Here is a 6,000-nt window from a genome sequence, read left to right on the forward strand (position 1 = left end):
CTTCCTCCTCTAATCCCCTCTGCAGCCGGGGGAAATGAGCGGGGAAGGGATGGCATCGCAGCTGACTCTGCCCAAGTGTTCTGCTTCCCTGGGACCACTGTCTTGCTCATCCCTCCCTCCTTCTTACCCCCACCCAGCAAATACGCATCAGAGATGACAGGAGTCAGTGTGGGTCTGAGGAGCGGAGCCGGCAGGAAAGGGAGCCCTATCCCAGCGGGCTGGTGGAGGAGGTCGGAGGCGGGGAGTTCCCCAGGGAAGGCAATGGGGCCTAGGAGGGGCATTCCTCTAACAAGCTGAACCCAACACTGGGGCCGACCTAAGCCAGACAGGACTCAAGGTGCTGGGACCAAGAAGGAACACCCTCACTTTCTCCCTCCAAGGCCTGGTGGGTCTGGAATGCCCTCAGCGGGCAGGCCTTCTGGCTCAAGGGCCAGGGGAATAGAAAAAAAGAGAAAAGGGCCCACGGGGGTTGCTGAGAGAAGCTGAATTATTCTCGAATAAGAGGCAGTTTCCTCTGTAAGATCTGAAACTCTGGCAGGTGGCAGCGGATGAGGGCTGGGTTGAGTGGCCCAGGACCCCTCTTCTTCTCAAGGGGCCGCGGCGAGAGAGGCACAGAGTCATGGTCCTCAGCGCCTGCTCGGGGTCCCCGCCCGCAGCACCTGCTACTTCTACCCGCCCGGCCCCCCCCCCACCCCGGGCCCTCCCATTCTGACTTTCTTGGACACCCAAGGCCATCGACCCCTGACAAACCTGACTCAGCACTCCCTCCCACCATCACCGGGGGAGCGGGCGTTCCCGTCCCGAGGGGAGGCCGGAGACCGCAGGGAAGCCAGGAGTCAGCCGGGTTCCCAGACCCCCCAGACGCCACCTTCTCCTGCCCCCAAACACTGACTGCGCCCTCAGTGCTGAGAAGCCCGGGTGGATAAGCCAACTGTGCTTGTCCTGCTGGGTTCTGAACCCAGCCAGGGCCGCGGAGACGGTAACCGGGAGGGGAAGGAACCAGGCTCCGGGCACCCCCGGGGGCAGGGAACCGCGCTCGGCCTGGAGACCGGGGTGCCCGGGGTGCCCGGCGCGCTTCGACCCGGCAGGCCCGGGGCGGGGCGGAGGCCGGGCGTGGCCGCGGCGGAGGGGGCGCAGCGCGGACACGCCCCTGGCCCGCGGGGAGGGCGTGGGGAGCGGGGAGCCCCTCGGCCCCCGCCCGCGGCTCAAAGCGGCGGGCGCGCCCTGCGCGTCCGGGAGACGCCTCGGCGAGCCCGCCGGGGTTGACCCCGGGTCAGGGCCCTGCGTGGGGGGCCGGCCGCGCGGACGCCGGGGTTACGGGCCCCCCGAGTGGGAGACGGCGCGGGCCGGGGAGAGGGCGCGGGGCGCGGAGAAGAGGGTGGTTTCGGGGTTGTGCTTCTGCAAGATGGTGGCGCGGAGGACGGGGCTCCCGGGCCAAGAGATGAGCTCCTTTCCCTGGCTTTCCTCAGAACCCAGGCGGGGTCCTGCCGTGGGCCCTCTGCCCGCAGGGTAATGTCCCCCTGGCTCCTCCCGCAGAGTCTAGGGAGAGGCGCGGTCTGACCTTGCAGGAGTGCAGGCAGCCCCGTCATCCAGAACCCCAGAGTGGAAACGGGTTCCTGTTGCTTCCCGGCCTCTATGTCTGCTCTCCCCCAAATCTTCTGCTTCCTTCTTTCCAGGTTCTAACCTCTCGCCTTTAAGACTCTTCCGACCAAACTGGCTGAGAGGGCGAGGGCGGGAGCTCGGTTCCACACACCTGCACTCCCCAGCCTCGGGGGCAGGATCGGCTCCCCAGCACCCTTCACCCGCCCCAGAGCGCGCTCCGCGGGCCGCCAGCCCGGGCTGGCCGCCGAGGGAGCCCGCCCTCTACACTTTCTCCCCGGCCCCCTGCCCCGGAGGCCCCTCTCCCCAGGGCCTGCCGCAGCCTAGGATGACCTTGGTCTCGTCCCTTCCTTCCTTGTAAAGAGGGCCTTGAGGTGAGGGGGCGATGGGGGCAGGGGGCTCCAAGTGGTAAGGACCAGAAGGGGCGGCTCTGGGGGGAGGCTTCGGGAGGGAGGGAGACCGTCTCTCCCGGCCAGGCACTCCACCCAGGCGAGGTGGGTGCGGTGGGGTTTTCCGGTCCCTTTGGCGCCCTCACCGCCGCGGGGCCTACTGCGTCAGCTGAGATCCCCCCTACCAGGCTGGCGAGCACTAACTTCAAGTTACTGTGAGTCTGGCAGGTATGCCCGGGAGGGCGGTGATCCTGGCCAGCAGAGTGCCCACTCTCTCCCAGGATGTGGCCAGCCACTCCCGCACCCTCCACACCCGGCAAGAGAGCGGTGGATCCTTCAGAGAGATGACGGAGGCGTATGTGAGGCTGGACTCGCCTGCAGAGGATGCCAGCTTGCCTCCTCCACCCCAGGGGCGAGCCAAGTATTTGAGCGAGTGTGTTTGTGAACCAAAAGGAGGGACAATCCCAGCATGAATTTCTAGCTCTTCATCAAGACAGCACAGTGGCCCAGGATGCTGGGACCTTCCTAATGTTGCCTGTGGCCCACCCTAACCACCAAACATTCGCCAGCCCCGTGAAACTGCAAACTTTCCAACTTCACCCCTTCGCCTTTCTCCTCTTTGGGAACAGCTATATATGGGGCGGTGCCCTCAGAGACACTCATACAGTTGGTTCTTGATGCTCTGCATACACTCAAACAACAACGGTATGAGGGAACTCCCAGCTTTTTCCACGACTAATTATAGACGTGAAAGTCTGAGGATGTTTTGTAAGCGGTAGAGAGAAACTGCTGAGGTTTCTCTACAAAGCCAAAGAAAATGTATGCATTCCCCTTCCCCACCCCCAACTTCTCCTAGCTCTAACCGCCACTCACCCCCCAGTGAGCCCTTTCTCAGCCCCCAGAGCTGCCCCTCCTTCCTGTTGAAGATTTCATACTCAGTTCTTTTTTTTTTTTTTTCCATCTCTCTTTAGGGCTTTCAAGAAAGGGAACAGACACGGAAAATATTTCTGCAACAGTTTTCCATTCTGTGTCTCATTCCCAAGCCAAGGGGGAGGAGGGGGCAGGGAGGGCAGGAACGAATGGGGGAAAACAAATGCTTTTGCCAAAAGCTCAATTTGGGTATGAAAAATACAGACCCTCCACTTCCCTACCCCCACAGCCTAAGAATGACAACTGGGCGGGGGGGGGGGGGGGGGAGGAGAAATCACTTGTTTGATTATATGGTTTCTAAGAACTGAATCTAGGAAGGAAATACAGTATTTGACAAATCTGTGCACATATACACACATACACACACCCTAAACCCAGTCGCAAGAAATATGCTAGAAGAAGAAATTCAGGGAGTTAAAGAAGTCATTGAGAGAAAAGAAAAACTAAGTTTGCAAATCACGATTCAATTCATTCTCTGCAAGCCTACCTCTCTTTCTTAGCAAAGATCCAGGCTTCTGCACGCGGGACTCCCCCTCCAGCCTTCCATGGACAGGGGTACCGTGGGGGGTGTCTACCCACCGGTCTCCCTAGTGTGGCAACCACGCCGGAGTTGTGAGCTGGTCTCTTCTGCCTTCCCCGCGGAGACCAGGGAGTGGGCTGGGTCTCCGCCGGCCCTCCCAAGGGAAGGACCTCTCAGGTTCCTGGAATGAAAGGGGCGCCGGGGAGCTGGGCGGGTGTCCCTGGTCTTGCTTTTCCCGGAGGGACGGTTCCCCGGGAACTTCGCGCCCCCTTTCAACGCCCGGATTTAGACGGTTTCAACAGCAGAGCTTTCTTAAGAAAATGCTTGTCATGGCAACAGCTCCAGCCAACTCGGGCCAGACTCTGGCTCACCAGCCCGGCCCGAGCGGGAGGAGAAGGGGCGGAGCGAGGCCGGGCCGGGTGGGGCTTGGCGGGGAGCCAGGCCATTCCTTGCTGTTAAGGTGGCCCGGTTGCAAGCTGCGGTGGCTTCCTGGTTTGTCTTAAGGCGGCTTGGGGAAAGGAGGGGAGGAATCCTCTTTCCGGTGGGGTTTCCTTTCCGCCCTGCTCTCCCTTGTCGAAAGCAGCGCAGGGTGGGGGTGGAGCGAAGAGTGGGTGTGGGTGGCGGTGTTCAACGGTTGCTGGGCGGAGGGGAAAAAGGAAGCTTCTGCAGGTCGTTGGCTTCCTGCACCTCCTCTCAACCTCTTACTGCCTTAGACACCGGACCCAGATGTCTCAGTTCAGTTCAGTTCAGTCGCTCAGTCGTATCCGACTCTTTGCGACCCCATGAATCGCAGCACGCCAGGCCTCCCCGTCCATCACCAACTCCCTGAGTTCACTCAAACTCATGTCCATCGAGTCAGTGATGCCATCCAGCCATCTCATCCTCTGGCGTCCCCTTCTCCTCCTGCCCCCAGTCCCTCCCAGCATCAGAGTCTTTTCCAATGAGTCAACTCTTCGCATGAGGTAGCCAAAGTACTGGAGTTTCAGCTTTAGCATCATTCCTTCCAAAGAACACCCAGGACTGATCTCCTTTAGAATGGACTGGTTGGATCTCCTTGCAGTCCAAGGGACTCTCAAGAGTCTTCTCCAACACCACAGTTGAAAAGCATCAATTCTTCGGCTAACCCAGAGGTCTAGGTGTCTGAGAACATGGTCCAGCCCCTGCACCCTCCTTCCCCTGAGTAGGGAGCCTACTGGAGGAGAAGGAATTGCTTTGATTGAATACACCTAGACATGGCTTTGCTTGTACACACACCTTGGTGCACAATCCTCACCCAGATCTCACAAACCTGCTGCCTGGTTAACCACCTCAGAATAGTTAACCGCCTCAGTAACCACCAGGGGCACATCCCCAGTGCGTGATACTAGCTGCCTAATTTGAATCCTACTATGTGTGGGCTATGGCACCAAAAGCTTTGTATACATCATTTCTAATGTTCATGACAATCTTTTTAAAAAATTTATTTATTTTTAGTTGAAGAACAATTGCTTTACAATATTGTGTTGGTTTCTGCCATACGTGTACATAGGTCATCAGTGTACATAGGTCCCCTCCCTCTTGAACCTTCCTCCCACTTCCCACCCTATCCTCCCACCCGTCCCCCAGGTTGTCACAGAGCACCGATGTGAGCTCCCTGAATCATACAACAAATTCCCACTGGCTCTTTTCCATGTGGTGGTGTGTGTGTTTCCACGCCCCTCTCTCCACCGTCCCGCCCTCTCCTTCCCCCGCCCTTCCTGTCCACGAGTCTGTTCCCTGTGCCTGTGTCTCCACCGCTGCCCTGCAAATCAGTTGGTCAGTACCATCTTTCTGGATTCTATACATACGTCAATATATGATGCTTGTTTTTTCTCTTTCTGACTTACTTCACTCTATAATAGACTCTAGGTTCATCCACCTCATTAGAACTGACTCAAATGCATTCCTTTTTATGGCTGAGTAATATTCCATTGTGTGTATATACCACAGATTCTTGATCCATTCATGTGTTGATGGACATCTAGGTTGTTTCCATGTCCTGCTGCTGCTGCTAAGTCGCTTCAGTTGTGTCTGACTCTGTGCGACCCCATAGACGGCAGCCCACCAGGCTCCCCCATCCCTGGGATTCTCCAGGCAAGAACACTGGAGTGGGTTGCCATTTCCTTCTCCAATGCATGAAAGTGAAAGTGAAGTCGCTCAGTCGTATCCGACTCCCAGCAACTCCATGGACTGCAGCCCACCAGGCTCCTCCGTCCATGGGATTCTCCAGGCAAGAGTCCTGGAGTGGGTTGCCATTTCCTAGCTATTGAAATAATGCTGCGATGAACATTGGGCTACATGTGCCTTTTTGAATTATGGTTTTCTCAGGGTATATGCCCAGTAGTGGGATTGTTGGGTCATATGGTGGTTTTATTCCTAGATTTTCTAAGGAATCTCCACACTGTTCTCCATAGTGGCTGTATCAGTTTACATTCTCACCAATAGTGCAAGCTAGCTAAGTCACTTCAGCTGTGTCCGACTCTTTGTGACCCCATGGACTGTAGCCCACCAGGCTCCTCTGTCCGTGGGATTCCCCAGGCAAGA

The 6,000-nt window shown here is 57.8% G+C and overlaps 1 protein-coding gene across 6 annotated transcripts in view; it reads right to left on the bottom strand.

The window, feature by feature from the left end:
* The window catches only part of ATP2B4 (ATPase plasma membrane Ca2+ transporting 4), a 100,185-nt gene extending 96,395 nt beyond the window's left edge, over nt 1-3,790 (bottom strand). For 5 of the 6 annotated variants that reach the window (XM_086345771.1, XM_086345776.1, XM_086345768.1 and 2 more), the window contains exon 1: nt 3,406-3,790. The gene's annotated coding sequence lies outside the window, so the exon portion shown is untranslated. Of the gene's footprint in view, nt 1-1,561; nt 1,702-3,405 lie in introns of those variants that run through there. The other variant, XM_086345770.1, reaches the window with a different exon arrangement.
* Nucleotides 3,791-6,000: the final 2,210 nt, after the last annotated feature.

This window comes from Bos grunniens, chromosome 16, assembly GCF_055505025.1.
Source record: "Bos grunniens cultivar Pamir isolate PY7600 chromosome 16, Bosgru_T2T1.0, whole genome shotgun sequence".
Taxonomy (NCBI): domain Eukaryota; kingdom Metazoa; phylum Chordata; class Mammalia; order Artiodactyla; family Bovidae; genus Bos; species Bos grunniens.